General features: G+C 30.5%; 1 non-coding gene across 1 annotated transcript; it reads left to right on the top strand.

Moving 5' to 3' along the window:
• The first annotated feature begins 2989 nt into the window (after window positions 1–2989).
• LOC128280218 (small nucleolar RNA R71) lies at window positions 2990–3095 on the top strand. Its single transcript, XR_008270399.1, has one exon. It is a non-coding gene; the product is annotated as a small nucleolar RNA R71 (small nucleolar RNA).
• Window positions 3096–17098: the final 14003 nt, after the last annotated feature.

The following is a 17098-nucleotide window of genomic DNA, read 5'->3' on the forward strand; positions in this document are numbered from 1 at the left end:
ATTCTTCATTAAATTTGAATATCATGTCTTTCTCCAATAATTTCCATAAAGGTTTAGAAACTTTGGAGAAGTCCTTGATAAATCTTCGATAGAACCCGGCGTGGCCCAAAAAGCTCCAACACCCTTTACAGATGTTAGAGGTGGGAGTTTCTCAATAACATCTACTTTTTCTCTGTCTACCTCGATCCCATGTCTTGTTATCTGATGCCCCAGAACGATACCTTCTCGTACCATAAAATGGCACTTTTCCCAATTAAGGACTAGGTTTGTCTCTTTGCATCGCCTATGTACCTTAGCCAGATTGGCTAAGCAATCATCGTACATATCTCTAAACACTGAAAAGTCATCCATGAAAACTTTCAAAAATTTCTCAACCATGTCAGTGAAAATAGACATCATACATCTTTGAAATGTAGCAGGTGCATTACATAAATCAAATGGCCTACGTCTAAATGCAAATGTACCGTACGGGCAGGTGAATGTGGTCTTGTGTTGATCTTTTGGTGCTACCGTAATCTGGTTGTACCCTGAGTATCCATCGAGAAAATAGTAGTAATCTCGCCCCGCGAGTCTATCCAGCATCTGGTCTAAGAATGGCAAAGGGAAGTGATCCTTCCTAGTTGCCTTGTTTAGCTTCAGGTAATCGATACAGATTCTCCATCCCGTAACTATTCTAGCCGGTATCAACTCGTTATTCTCGTTCTCTATAACTGTGATACCTCCTTTCTTTGGTGCGCACTGGATCGGACTTACCTATGAACTGTCTGAGATCGGGTAAATGATACCCGCATCTAATCACTTGATAATCTCGTTTTTCACTACGTCCTTCATGATAGGGTTCAGCCTTCGTGTCCATTGATCATCCCTTCTTCACCATCTTCCAGGATGATCTTGTGCATGCATACAGATGGACTAATACCGCGAATATCGGCTATGGTCCATCCGATAGCCTTCTTAAATTATTTCAAAACTAAGATAAGTTTCTCTTCTTGCTCAGTAGTTAACTCTGCCGAAACAATCACAGGCAGAGTAGAAGCATCACCTAAATAAACATCTTTTAAATGAGAAGGTAATACATTGAGTTCTAGTTTAGGTGGCTCATCGATTGACGCTTTCGACTATGTGTAATATCTTTCCTCTAAATCCAAAGATTCGAAACGAGATTGTGGATTAAATCCCTTTTCATTAGCTTCTAGCAAAGCTAAGTTTCCATCCTCCTCTTCATCACTTGGAGGGTCTGATGTCAAAATTCTTTCCAGAGGATCATCAACAGAGTTGAGTTCCTTCTCCACTATTAAATCCTCTAAGTTGGATACTGTAGAACAATCATCTATTGTATCAGGAAATCGCATTGACTTGAAAACGTTAAATTTTACCTGATCGTCCTGAACGCACATAGTAAGTTCACCCTTCTGCACATCAATAAGTGTTCTTCCGGTTGCTAAGAACGGTCTCCCTAGGATAATTGGTACTTCTTTGTCTGCTTCGAAATCTAAAATTACAAAATTAGCAGGAAAGATAAACTTATCTACACGTACCAATACGTCCTCGATTTTTCCTTCTGGATATGCTAAGGATCGATCTGCTAGCTGAAGTGTAACCGTAGTAGGTCGAACTTCACCTATCCCCAATTTCTTAAATATCAACATAGGCATCAAGTTGATACTTGCGCCCAAGTCACATAGTGCCTTACCACAATAAGCTGCTCCAATGTTGCATGGAATGGTAAAACACCCAGGATCCTTCAGTTTAGGGGGTAATTTGTCTTTAAGATATGCACTGCATTCCTTCGTCAAAGCTACAGTCTCAAATTCTCCAAGTCTTTTCTTCTTGGACAAGATATCTTTCATGAATTTTACGTAATTTGGCATTTGTTCAAGTGCTTCAACCAACGGTATGTTGATATGAAGTTGCTTGAGTACGTCAAGGAACTTCTTGAATTGGACCTCCTTTTTTTGCTTCTGGAGTCTTTGAGGGTAAGGTGGTGGAGGTTTATATACTGGAGTTGATACTGGTTGATTTGTCTTTGGCGGTAATTCTACTGCTAACGGAATGGTTGGCTGATCAGAATTGGCTGGTTCTGAGGTTACCTTTTCGGTATTGCGAGTTACGGTTCTAGTGGAGCAGGAACTTCAACACTTTCGGTTGAACTTCTTCCGAATCTTGAGCTTGACATGCTCCTTTTCACTTCAATGATGTTGGGCTCTACCGTTTTTCCACTCCTCAATGTTAGTGCTTTACAATTCTCCTTCCCTGGATTTCTCAAATTTTTCGTATCACTAGGTAAAGCACCTTGTGGACGGTTCCTAAGTTCAGTAGCAAGCTGGCCCACTTGATTCTCCAAATTCCTTAGAGTGGCGCCATTCTTTGCCATGTATGCCTTCAATAAATTCTCTAAGTTATTGGATGATTCACTGAACGGTTTACGAACTTCTTTGTGAAAAACTAAGTAATTTGGGTTGGTCTAGGTTGGGCATAGTTGTTACTGCCTCCAGCCCCTTGGTTACTCCAAGAAAGATTGGGGTGATTTCGCCACGATGGGCTGTAAAAGTTGGATTGCAGCCCTTGCCTTCCTCGGTTCTGGTTCTAATTACCTATGTAGTACATGGATTCTGGGTTTGACGGACATTCTTCAAACACATGTCCTTCCCCACAATAGACATAGGCTATATTCTCATATTGGTTAGGTGGTTGAGCTGCAAAACTGTTAGACCCATTAGTGGTAAGATTCTTTAACATTGAAGATATTGAAGATACCTGGGATGCAAGTGAAGTGAGAGCGTCCACTTTATGGATTCCAGCAACTCATCTTCCTGACGTTGCTCGATTGGTTGGCTACTGATAATTGTTACTGGTGATCCTCTCGATGATTTCATAAGCCTCATTGTAAGACTTAGATAAGATAGCACCGTCAGCAGAAGCATCTACTACCATCCTTGTGTGAGCGTTAAGACCATTGTAAAATGTCTCAAGTTGGATACAATGCGGAATTCCGTGATGAGGGCACTTTCGTAATAACTCTTTGAATCTTTCCCATGCCTCATACAAGGACTCATCATCCATTTGTTGGAAAACAGTAATCTCATTTTTCAGCTGAGCAATCTTGCTAGGCGGGAAATACTTCACAAGAAATCTCTCTGCTAACTCTTGCCATGTAGAAATCGAGTTCGGTGGCAGTGAGTTTAACCAGGCTCGAGCTCTGTCCCTCAGCGAGTACGGGAATAGTTTTAATCATAATGCATCTTCGGGTACTCCGGCTAGCTTGAAAGAGTCACTTACCTCCATAAACAGTTTTAAATGAAGATGAGGATATTCAGTAGGCATTCCACTAAACTGGCCCACTGTCTGAAGCATCTGGAACATGACTAGCTTCAGCTCGAATTGTTGTGCCTCGATCTCAGGTCTTCTAATACTTGGATTAAGGTCATTAAAAGCTGGCACGGCATATTGTCGTAAAGCTCTATCCCTATCATCAGCAATAAGGATAGGATTTTGAGCAAGGTTTGCTCCGTTTCCTTGATTGATTTCCTCGAAATTCATCTTTTCTGTCCTTCTCTGGTTTGCTTGTCTTCTTCGTTGGCGAAAGGTTCGTTCTATTTCAGGGTCCACTGGGAGTAAGTTAATAATTCAGTCAATACTCATAAACACCTGAAATAATCAGAGAAGAATTAATTAAGTAAGTAAAATTGAACAGGAAAATAAAAGAACCAAAATGTAAAAATAAATTCACAAATAATGTTTTTTTTAAAAATAGTCCTCGGCAACGGCGCCAAAAACTTAGAACGGTGGAAATGTGCAAGTGCACACAATCGTAACAAGTAATAAAGTGACAAGTAAATGTCGAGTTATCGTACCCACAGGACTGTAAAAAGTGATATTTATGAAATTAATTAAAACACTTTGGTGAGGTAAAAATGATTTTGGTTTGAAAAGAGTGATTTATAAACTAAGATTTTAAAACTAAGCAAACAATTTGAATAAAATAAAAGAGTTCTAGTGCACGATTTCAATTAAGATTTAATCAAGATGATATAATTGTGTTGGATTAATTATACCTTTTTAACTTAGAAATATTAAATTTGTGCTTACGCTGTTATGAATAAATTCACGGCAACCCAGTAATTTGCTAACTTATGAACATATTTACTAATTAAAAAATTCCATTTATCTCTTGAACATATCCCTATGCCAATTCAACCGACTAAACAGATTTAATAAAGTAAACATGCTATCGCACATACATACTTATTGAATTAAATTATCTCTCGCATATTCCTATGTCGATTCAACCGATTAATTCAACTTAATAAACATGTAAAAGATTATGTGAAGTAACAAAGTAGCCATACCTTGAAACAATTTAATCACAACAATCTTGCAAGTTATGCAAGGCATATCTATCGCCAAATACAATGCTAATTTAATTTTCAGTTACCTTAGAAGAATTAAACATGCACTGATTAAGTACCGAGTCCATCAATTGCAATTTCAATTTCAATCCGTTTAAACAATTAATTCTTTAGTTATCTAAACAATTATAATGCCAGATAACCTAAGCATGATTTTACTTAATCAAGCATTTCACTGAGGCCTATAACAGCATAAACACTAATTTAATAATTCAAGTAGGAAAAATATAATCAACTCAACACGAATTAAATTCAAGCTAAATTAATATTTTTCATAGATATGTTCATCATAAAAACAACAAAAATTAAAAAGAAAGGGAACAGAAAACAAATCCAGTGTTTCTCTGCAGCTTGACTGTTGCTCCGTTCTTAGTCTCCGTTGTCTTCGCTGAGCAAGGCTTCTATGACTCCTTGATTGCTGCCCAAGATGGCTGAAGAACTTCTTTAAAAAGGCTAAATAATTTTCCCAAAATTTTAATTTGGGAAATCCCAAAACAAAACAAATTAAACCCAAAAGTAAAAATTTAAAGGGGGTGGAAAGTTAAAAAAAATTTTTTTTTGAAAATAATTTTTTAAATTTTTGTTTTAATTTTTCCATTTTAATTTTTTAAAAATTTAAAATTTTAAAAGTAAACTTTTTTAAATTTTAAATAAAACAAATTTAATGGATAAATTTTTTATTTGTTTTTAAAATTTTGTAATTTTAATTTAAAAAAATTTTAAAATTAAAAATTTATGTATTTTAAACATTTTGGAAAAAAAGGAAAAAGAATTGGGTGGACCAAAAAAAATTTTTAAAAATATTTTGAAATTTAAAAAATTTTATTGAAAATTTAAAAGGGGGTTTTTGGCATGGAAAAATTTTTTTTAAAAAATTTTTTTTTTTTTTTTTAAAATTTTAAATTGGCTAAATTAAAAATAAAATTTAATAAAATAAAATAAATTTTGATTTTATGGGAAATGATTTTTATAAATTTAATTTTTTTTAAAAGAAATTTTTAAAAAATTTTGGGGGAATTAATTTTTGTTTTAAATTTTTTAGGGTTAATTTTTTTTAAAAAAAAAATTTTGAAAAAAAATTTTTCTATAAAGGGTTTTTTAGAAACAAACTTTAAAATTAAATGTTTTATTTTTGGAAATTTTTTTAATTTCAGCGGGGTTTTGAAAATTTTTGGTTTATTTTTTGGGAAACTTTATTTTTTAAAAAATAAGTTTTTTAAAAATTTTAAGGGTTTTGATTTAAAATTAATTTAAAATAAAATTTTTGGGATAAATCAAATTTTTTGGGGATTGGGTTTTGGGTTTAAAATTTCTTATTTTGGTTTTCCAAAAATAAATTTGTAAAAAGAAAATTTGGTAAAATTAAAATTTCCATTTGGTTTGGTTAAAAATTTTTTTAATTTAAATAAAAAAAATTTTTATGGGGGTTTTTTAAATTTCCCTTTTTTTCCTTTTTTCAAAAAATAAAAAAAAAGTTTGGTTTATAAACAAAAAATTTTAGTTTAACCGGGTTTGGGTTTATTATGAGGAAGCTTTGGGAAATTTGGTAAAAAAATTTAAATAAGGGTAGCCGGGTAAGTTTAAATTTTAATTTGGAAAGAAATTTAAACAAGTTTTTAATTTTCCCTTTTTATTAATATTTTTTTAAATTTCATCCAATTAATTTAATTTTTTTTTTTAAAAAACAGTAAAAGGGGATTGAAATTAAACCTTTTAAAAAGGAAAAAATTAAATTTAAACATTGCTAAATTTTGATTTTTTTTGAAATTTACAAAGAAAATGGTTATTTCAAAAAATTTTTATTTGGTTTTAAACCATTGGAAAGGTTTTTTTCGAATTTTTATTGATAAAATTTTTTTAAAGGGAATTTTGGGTTTAAATTTTTAAAATTTAAATGAATTATAAGGGGAAATTTTTTAAAATTAAAGGAATTTGTATGCAAAGTTGGAAATTAAAAAATTAATAAAAGGGCTTTTGATTTAAAGTTGCGTTAAATTTTTCCTTTTTTCGCCTTTTATTTTTCATTTGATTAAACCAAAATTATTAAAATTTTCCTTTTTTAATCAATAACATTAAAAATTTTTGGTTTTTTTGAATGATTTTTGTAAATTTTTCAAAGGGTTAATATTTAATTTTTTTAAAAGTATCTTTTTAAACCCTTTTAATTTTTAAAATTTTTTTTTAAAATGTTTAAAAATTTAGAAATTCTTGAAATTTTAAACCCACAGATTTTTGGCCCCTAAAATTTTTCCTAAAATTTTTTTTTTAATTTTTTAAAGCCAAAAAAATTTTCAATTTTTTCAATTTTTTTGGGTTTTTAAAATTTTTAATCATTTTCCAAAACTTTAAATTTTCAAAAAAAAGTAAATTTCCATTTTAAACAACCAATTTAAATTAAAATTTTCAAATTTTAAACCCTTATAAATTTAAATTTTCCATTCATTGCTTTCCATTTTAAAAACTCCTACCCAAAAACTTAAAATTTAAAACCTTTTTCCCTTTAACCAAAACTCAAAAAACCCAAACCCGGAAAAATTATTTAAAAGGTGGGGAAAAATTTTGCTTAAATTTTACAAAAAATTTTAAAACCTTTGTTTGTTTCTCCAAAAGTTTTAAAATTCACATAATTTAAATTTACCACAAATTTTCCAACCCTTTTTATCAAAAATTTCAATTTAAAAAACCAAATTTTAAAACCCAAATAAAATTTTTTTAAAAATTTAAAATTTCCCCAATCACCCAAAAAAATTTGTTTTAAAAATTTTAGCTTTATTAAATTTACAAAAATTTTCCCCAAACCTACTTTCCCCTTTTTTCCCAAATTCCAAATTTTTTTTGCCAAATCCCAAGCCAATTGCCCCAAAATTTAAAACCCAAAACCCCTTTTAAGAAAAAAATTTATTAAGGAAAAATAAATCCTAAAAGGCTTCAACAAATATCAAATTTTTAAAATTTTTTTTAAAAAACTTAACCAAAAATATTAAAACCCTTTTTTCCCCCATAAAAAAATTTTCCAAAATTTTAAATACCCTCTTAATTTTAAAAAAGAACATTTAAAAAAAAATTTTTTTTTCCATTTCAAAAAAAAGGGGGGAATGAAAACCCTTTTTTTTTTTCCCCTTCCCTCCTTTTTGGAAAGGGCCCACTTTTTTCCCAAATTTCCCCTTTTTCTTTAAAATTACTTTCCCCTTTATTTTTTTTTTAAACTAACCCTTTACCAAAAGTTCAAAACCTTTTTTAAAACCCCATTTAAACCCCCGGACCTTTACCTTTTTTTAATAATTGCCCCATTTTAAAAATTTTAATTAATCAAAAAGTAAGGGTTTTTAAAATTTTTAAAATCCTATTTCCCAAAATTAAACAAATTCATTTAAATTTTTTTACTTTAAAAATTTACTTTTTTTACCCTTTTTTTTAACTGGTTTAATTCCCAAAAAACCCAAATTTTTAAATTTCATTAAAACCTTTAATTAACAAATTTAATTAATAAATTTATAAATATTGTTTTTTAAAATTTATCAAAAAAATTTCCTTATTTTTAACAATTTAAAAATTTTTTTAATAATTTTAAAAAAATTTTTAACCCTTTTTGAAAGGAAATCCTTTAAGAAAAAAATTTTTCAAAAAAAATTAAAAAAATTCCCACAAATTGAAAAAAAATTTTCCTTTAAAATTTGGGCTTGAATTTTAAATAAAATTTTCCAAAATTTTAAATTAAATTTCCAATTTTAAATTAAAAAACATTACAAAAAATTTTCCCTTTTTTTGGGTTTTAAAAAAAAATTTTTTTTTTTTTCTACAAATCTTAAATTTTTTCTAAAATTTTTATTCTTAAATTTAAACCCCTTTTTTTTTAAAAAAATGCCAAATTTTTCCCCCGAAAATTTCAACCTTTAAAGGGTTTAAAACAAACACAAATTATTAAACTTAAAGGGGAAATTTAAAATTTTTAAAATTTTCCAAATTTAAATTATTTTAAAAATTTAAAATTAAAAATTTTTTTTTTTTTAAAAAACAAAATAAGTTTTTTTTTTTTTTATTTTTTTCCCCTTTATTTTTAATTTAATTAAATTTAATTATTTTTTTTAAAAAAAACAAATTTAAAAATTTTTTAATTTTAACATTTTAAATTTTTTTTGAAAAAAAACCAATAGGGTTAATTCCAGTTTTAAATTTTTTCAAAAATTTATATTTTTAAAAAAAAATTTTTTGAATTTAAAAAACAAAAACAAGGAAATTAAAAAGGGCCAAAAGGAAATATTTGACAAATTGGGAAAAAAATTTTTTTTGGGTTTTTTTTAAAATTTTTAAGGTTGAGAAATTTTGAAAATGGAAAGTTTTGGGAATTTTTTGTTTTTTATTAAAATTTAAATTTTATTTAATTTTGGCCAGTTTAAAGACCAAACTTGCCTAATTAAGTTTTATGTTAAAAATGCCTTTTAAAATAAAATTTAGTTTTTTTTTGGGAAAAAGGATTTCATGGGAAATTCTTGGTTGGAAAATTTGGTTTTTAAAATTGGTTTATAAATGAAATTTATTAAAATTTTTTAAAAAGGGAAAAATTTATGTTTGTGTAAATTTTTAAAAGTTTGGTTCAAAAGGGCCTTTAACTTTTGGCATTTAAATTTTAAAAAATTTTTTTTTTTAAAAATTAAAAATTTATTATTTTTGGGAAAAATTTTGTTTGAAATATTTTTAAAAGGGAAAATTTTTAAAATTTTAATTTGTTAAAATTTTTGGGAAAAACTTTTTGCCAAATTCTTTCCCCCTTTTTTGAATTTAATAAAAAAACCCCTTTTAACATACAAACATTGGGTAAGAAATTTTTTGGGCCCAAAAAAAATCCAATCTTTTCCCAAAAATGAAAGGCAAAATTTTGGGCCCTTTGGGCCGAAATTTTAAAAAATTTTAAAAAACCCTCCCTGGGTTAAACAACAAAGGGGACACCCCACCCAAATTTGGGTTTTTTATTTAAGTTTTTCACCCCTTTTCCCACCCAAAAAGGGGTAAAATTACATTTTTAAAAACCCCATTTAAAAAAAATTCCCATTTTAGGGTTCCAATTTGGGAAACCCCCAATTGTTTTAGTTTTTAAATTTTTTCAACCCAAAACATCCCAAATTTGGGCTTAGGTTTGGTCCCTTTTACATTCAATTTAAACCTTTTTCAAAAAACCCATGGAAAATTTTTTTTTTAAAGCTAAAACAAAATACCCTTTAATCCATTTTATTCCCCTTTTTAAATTCAATTTGGTAATCAAATGGCCTTAAACCCTTCAAATTTGCCAAAACACTATTATTCAAATTTACAAATAAATTTAAACCCCCTTTTAACTCCAAAGAAAAAAAAAAACAATTTTTTTCCCAACCAAAAGAAAATTTTCCGGTAACCTTTAATTTTAGTTTTCAACAAAAATTAACAAAGCTAAATTTTAACCAAAAAATTCAATAAAATTTAAAATTTTTATCCCTTTCCCCTTTAAATCCCATTGGAAAAAATTTTCAAACATTTAAATTAAATTAAAAAATTGAATTTCACATCTTTTAAAATAAACCCAAACAAAATTTCCTCCCAAACTCAATTAGGCTTTATTTAAATTAAATATTAACCCCTTTATTTTTTTCATTTTTGTTTTTAAAAACCTTTTTTTTTCCGAAAATCAAAATTTTCCCCTTCTTCTAAAGGATTAAATTTCCTAATTAAAACCTTTTTTACCCGGCAAATTTAGCAAAATTTTATTTTCAATTTTCCCACCAAATTTGAAAATTAATTTTTAAAAACAAATTTCCCTTTTTTTGGCCCCAAATTTTCCTTTTCCCAATTTTAAATATTTTCCCTTTAAAATTTTAAATTTTTTTTGAAATTTAATTTAAAATTTTTTTTTAACCCTAATTTTTTTTTTCCCCAAAAAAATTTAAAATAATAAAAATTCAAAAAGGCAAAACCCTTTTCCTTTTAAATTTTCCCTTTTGGGTAAATTTAAAGTTTCCCTAGCCCAAAAATTTTTCCCCAAGAAAATTTTTAAAAAACTTTTAAAAATTTTTTCAAAACTTTAAATTTTTTGAAAATCAAATTTGTTAAAACCCCTTTTTTTAAAAAAAAAATTTCCCAAATTTTTCCTTTTAAAATTTTTTTTTTTAAAAAGAAAAATTTCCAAAATCCCAAAAACCCTTAAAATTTTAAAATTTAAAATTTTTAAAAATTAGAAATTTTGGGAAAAAAACCTTCCCTTTATTTTTAATTTAAATAAAAAAATTTTAAAAATTTTTCCTTTAATTTTCCCTTTTTTTCAAAATTTTGTTTACCAAATTTCCCTTTAAAACCCTATTTTAAAATTTAAAACCCTTTTTTCCTTTAAAAATTTTTTTAATTTTTTTTAAAAAAATTTTAACGTTTTTTCCCAAAATTTAAAAATTTTTAAATTTAACAAATTATTTAAAATTGAGTATAGAAAGAGGTTTAATCTGCTACAACAGTTGTAGTAGATCAGACCTCTAATCTTAGCATATTTAAAGGGCTTTTTATCCTTATTTTGAGAGGTCAATTAAAAAAGCAATTAAAGATGTACTACAAGACTTTTCTTTTAGAGGCGACAAGATGTAGTCGCAGATGAGTTTTGGCAAAAGTTTTCGTGGCAACTATGGAGAGAATTATGTACCCGTTTTAAGAAAACTCTATGAGTGTTAGAGCTTTGCTTTCGGGGTTTGAGTTTATACGTTTAGTACATTTAGGTTTATTTTCTCCATATTGTACTCTCGTTTGTTTACTCATTTATTGAAAAGTCAAACTTGTGGTTTTTATCCTCTTCGGAGTAGTTTTCCATGTAAAATATTTGTGTTTGATCTTTTCTACCTTTTCAATTTTGTTTTTTATATGGGTCGATCCCCAATAAACTGGTATCAGAGTTAAGTTTAGCTTCTGCAGATTAACCCGTTCAATGATGGAAACGAGGTAAAATATCGAGAAGTTTGATGGGATAAAAAATTTCAGTTTGTGGCAAGCACAGATGACGGTAATTCTGGTTCAGTACGACCTGAAGAAGGTCATTACAAGGCAAAAGCTCGATGATATAAATCAATCAGAATGGGATGAGGTTGATGAGAAGGCTTTGTTAACTATTCAATTGTGTCTCACAAACAATATGTTGTAGGAGGTGCTTACAGGGAAAACAGCTACAACTTTATAGAGAAAGTTAGAAACCTTATACATGAAAAAGTCTCTGACCAATCAATTGGTGTTGAAACAACACCTATACACATTTTATACAGCTGAAGGTGAGTGCCTTAGAGGCCACATCAATCAATTTGTTACTCTCTTGAACGATTTTAAGAATGTTGAGGTTAATATAGATGATGAAGATTAGGCTATTCTATTATTGTGTTTTTTGCCCCCTTCATATAAGTCTTCCAAGGAGAGCCTAATTTATGGTAGAGGTAAACTCTCGTTCGAGAAAGTGAAGGAAAACTTGTTGAGCAAAGAAAAACTCAACAATGAGTTTGGTTCATATACCAAGTCAAATGAGCAAGCCTCGATTTTGGTTTCAAGAAGCAAGAAAAATATCGAAGTCGAGGATTTGAGACAAAACATGTAGCTACTATAAAAAGTTAGGTTACGTTAAGGCAAAGTATTATAGGTTGCAAAATAAGAACAGAATGGTCATTGTGAGCAATGAGAGGGCGGTAGCCGATGCTAGTGTGGCTGAGAACAAGGGTGATGATTGGTTGCTAGTGTTTACGATTGAAAAGTCTAAGCTTACATCCAAGTGGATTTTGGATTCAGTGTGCTATTTTCATATGTGTCCAAACAAGGACTTGTTCTTCACATACAATTTAGTTAAAGGTGGAGTTATGCTCATAGGGAATAGTTCACCCTATAAGGTAATCAATATTAGTACTGTTTATATCAGGATGCACGAAGGAATTATCAGGACATTTTCAGATGTCAGACATGTGTCTAATTTAAAGAAAAATCACATCTCTCTTAGTATGTGGCTTACGATGAAATGTGCAAGTATACATAGTCGTTATCAAGTAATAAGTAAGTAAAAAGAGTATCGTCTCTATAAGGACTATGTTTAAATCAATAATTGTAAAATTAATATTCACAAGTTGGTTAAGAAAACACAATATCTTAAGATGATGGATGTTAAAACTAAATTGATCAACTATATGCAAATGATTTAACCTAAATGCAATGCAATGAGATGGTTTAGCAACAATTTCACAAGACTTAACAACAATAACATCAATAAGCTAGAATAATTACAACTTCTTAATTTAATTCATTCATCATCATGCTTAACAAATGTTACAGAAAAATTCCATGGCAACTCGATCATTCATTAACTTGGAATCTAATATAAATTCCTTCTAAGTCTTATACTTAGGAAAACATGCATATTTCTAAGTCAATATTTAACTAAGGATTCCTTAGAATTTATGTGAAGTAACAGGGACTAGGTCAGTTTGAAATAATTTAATCACATAAACCTCAAGTTATGCAAAGTAATAGTATTCTTTTAAAACCATTACGATCCTTTAATTCATTTTGGTTCAGATATGAATTAAGCATGCACCTTCCAATTATTGCGTCCATTAATCATCATCTGATTCGAACTAAGTAACTAATTCTAATGCATTCAAACATATTTTAATGCATGAATAACATGAATGATTTTAATTGGAAGTATGAACAACTAAGGCACAGAACAATATAAACATGAATTTAATGAATTTAATCAAATCATTGCAATTATTATAGCTAAAACAATTTAAGTCATTATCATTAATGGAAAAGCAATCAAACAATTTGCAAAAATGTTTATAAGCTAAAAACAAATTAAAGATAAAGGAAGAAGAAATTCTAATATGAATATGGGAATTTCCCAAAGACTATCTGTGGTGGCTTCCTTCGATTTCTGTGGTTGTTCCTTTGCAAATTGCTCCTCAAGGTGGTTGGCCAAGAAAGCTTTTCTCTCAAGGAAATGCTTGCTAAGGGAAAATTGGGAGATGAAGAAAAATGAAAGGCTTTAGACGTAAAAGAGAGAAGAGGAATGAATGATGATTGAAGAATGAGGGATGGCTTGAAAGGTGAAGGGAATGTGCTATTTATACTTGAGGTAAAGCTTGGAAGTTTGCTAAAAATAGCATGCACATCCCTTAGGAATCTCCCATGCATGGCCGACCTTGATTTACAGGATAAGGAGTTGTTGGTTGTTGTAAACTCTAATTTATATAGGTTTTTTTTTACTAGTTTATAACACATTTTAAATTAAAATTAATACTAATCCCAAGTATTTGCTAATTAATTTAGTGAATTTTGCTTAAACCTCGATAATGGACATGAATTTATAAAATATGCAAATTTGTGCTTTATTACATGAATTTTTTGCATAAATTAAATTATTTCATGTTATTTATTAATGTGTTATATTTAAATGTGCAGTGGGACCATGAAGTTGACTTAATAAAGAGCTTATTATAAAGTTTCATGAACATGAGCTATTTATTTCCTATGTTGGACGGAAAAACCATGCTAAATGGGTCAAAAAGGTGTTATTTTGACCCAGTTAAAATGATGCTACATGGTGGACAAGTGTAACACCCCTAACCCGTATCCGTCACCGAAATAGGGTTACAGAGCATTATCATAAAAATGTGACTTAAAACATTCAATTACCAAACATTTCATAAATCAATACATAACTCATTCAAACACATGCTTATTGTCCCTTATTCGAGCCCTCGAAGCCTTAGAAATACTTTAGAATCAATTTGAGACTAAATCGAAAATATTTAGAATTTTATAGAAAAAGATAGAAAATTTCATACTGCAGAGGTCACACGGCTGTTTGGCCAGGTTGTGTGACTCATACGACTGAGACACACACCCGTGTTTCAGGCCGTGTGGACATTCGAAGTAGGGACACACGACCATGTCTTAGCCCGTGTCTGTGCCCTTGTAACTCTCTAACTTGGGTCACACGACGAAGCCACATACTCATGTGCCAGGCTGTGTAACTGCCAGACTTACAACCCTTTGAAACCTACAGAGGACACACAGGTCATGTGTCACACACGGCTAAGACACATGCTCTTGTCTTAGGCCATGTGGACAAGAAATAGGCCATTTTCAAGCCATTTCTTTCACCCAAATCAAGCTCACACCTACAAGCCATTTGCACATAAAAATCAAGCTTCGAAACATACCTAAAAACATGCATGATAGAACTAATTCAATTATGGTATCTATCCATACAACCAATATGCCAAAAGGCACATTAATCACAAATCATTAAATCAACCAAAACATAAACACATTTGGCATAAATCAACCATACAGAACTAACTATTTTTATGCATATTCATAGTACCATTAACCATATGCCAAACACATCTAAACATACCAATTTGGTCATTTAAAACATTTCATCACTTAACCATTTCAACATTAGCCATCAAGCACCAAAATTCCAAAATGTCATCAACCATGTAACCACATATTTACCTGCCGAACATAATTTACCTATACATACCATTACAACAATGACTCAAAACTTAAAATCTACCGATATAGTCGTTGGATAATATGATAAGTCTCCGACAAGCTTCCAAACCAAACGAGCTTCCGATTATCTTAAAAAAACATGGGAAAGGAGACTATGTAAGCATATAATGCTTAGTAAGTTCGTATAACATAAAACACAACTTACTATTGCATTTCATAACATTAAATTTTAACATGGCATAATCCAACTTTAGCTTGGCATAAGCCTAAGCACCATCATAAACATGTTAGCTTACTTGAACATAATTCATATGAATTTAACATGGATAACCATTAAACTTGAGCATGATTCAATTGGATTTGTCATCCATCATAACATAGCATGTTTTCCATGTAGCTTACCATTTCAGTGTATTTCATACATACATGTCTTGGTTCATATTGAACACGTACCATTCCCTTTCAAATTCATGTCCGTTGAACCATTAGAATGTCATTGGATATGCGGGATAGCTCACACAAAGTGTGCTAATCATATAATCATAATCTTTCCTATCATATACATAGTTGTTCACGCGAGCTGTGAAATAGGTACGCTCACACGAGCTGTGGGTCGAAATGTAAGATACACGATACTGATCACACGAGCTGTGGAGTAGCTACAACACATGCCAGACCTCAGCCATCAGTAGGACTCTAACACCCCTAACCCGTATTCGACACCAAAATTGGGTTAAGGTGCATTACCTAACTTTTGCAACTCACAATCACACATTTTATATACATTTCCCATTCTAAAATTAAAAACCATTCAAATTCAATCATATAGTCCCTAATACGAGCCCTCGAGGCCCAAAATAGACATTAAAATTGATTCGGGACTAAACCGAGTAATTAAGAAATTTTTAGAAAACATAGAAAATTTTCAAAGTGTAGGGGACACGCCCATACGGCCAGACTGTGTGTCTCACATGGCCAAGAGACACGCCCATGTCACAGGTCGTGTGGGCATTCGAAATGGGATTACGTGGCCGTGTCCCAGCCCGTGTCCAACCCCATGTATCACTGACTTGGGTCACATGGCCAAACCACATGCCCGTGCGCCAGGCCGTGTACTTTCAAAACAGCCTCACACGCCCGTATGCCAGGCCGTTTGCTAGGCCGTGCGAAAACTGAAGAGTATATTGACTTGTGCCACATGGCCAAGCCACACGCCCATATTTTAAGCCGTGTGAAGCTACTGACTTGATTTCTAAAGAAGTATCAGGGGACACACGGCCGTGTCACCTAGCCTTGTGTCACACATGGCTGAGACACACGCCCGTGTCTCTGCCTGTGTGGACAAAAATAGGCCATTTTTTAAGCCATGTTTCTCACCCAATGTGGTACCAACCTAAGCCAAATAATGTACATACAACCTTGGCATAAATAGGTATTCACAACCATCCAATTTCAAGTTTATAACATAATCCATCCACACATACAAAACCACAAGCACATTCACTTGACCACTTTAAAGCATACCACATATACGTCCAAAGTCTACCTAACTGGTCAATTCCATATATGCACTTTTGTGCCTAACACATAACCTATATGTCATTTCTCAACCTCAACAATATGGTACTCAAATTACCAAATCACAATCAAGGCACTCCTATGGCAATCATACATACTACAAAATGAGACTAGCTACACACACATATATATATATACCAACATATATCAAATCAAGCCAAATCAAATGGCTAATTACATAACAAAACATATAGGCTTCTATTAGCCAAATGACCTATACATGCCATATAATCAAAACAAATAAAGTCCAAAAGTACCAAAATAAGAGTTTGATAGTGCAATAGAATCTCCAACAACTTCCAAACTGAGCGACCTTTCGAATCACTATAAAACACGAAAAATTAAATAGAGTAAGTAATTAATTTTCGTAAGTTCGTATAGCATAAAACTCAGCTTACCATTTAGTCACAATTTAAGTAATTAAACATAGCATAATGCAACTCAATTTGATCCACAAGCATAACACATATTCATCCACAAGTTAGACATGAAATCACAAATTTAATAGATTCAATTCTCACATGATTCACGTACCTGCCTGTACTAGTTCATATTGAATTCACATACTCGGGTATCTCATACACTAAGTGCCACTACAAAGTCAA

The sequence above is a fragment of the Gossypium arboreum genome, chromosome 8 (assembly GCF_025698485.1).
Source record: "Gossypium arboreum isolate Shixiya-1 chromosome 8, ASM2569848v2, whole genome shotgun sequence".
NCBI classification, from domain to species: Eukaryota; Viridiplantae; Streptophyta; class Magnoliopsida; order Malvales; family Malvaceae; genus Gossypium; species Gossypium arboreum.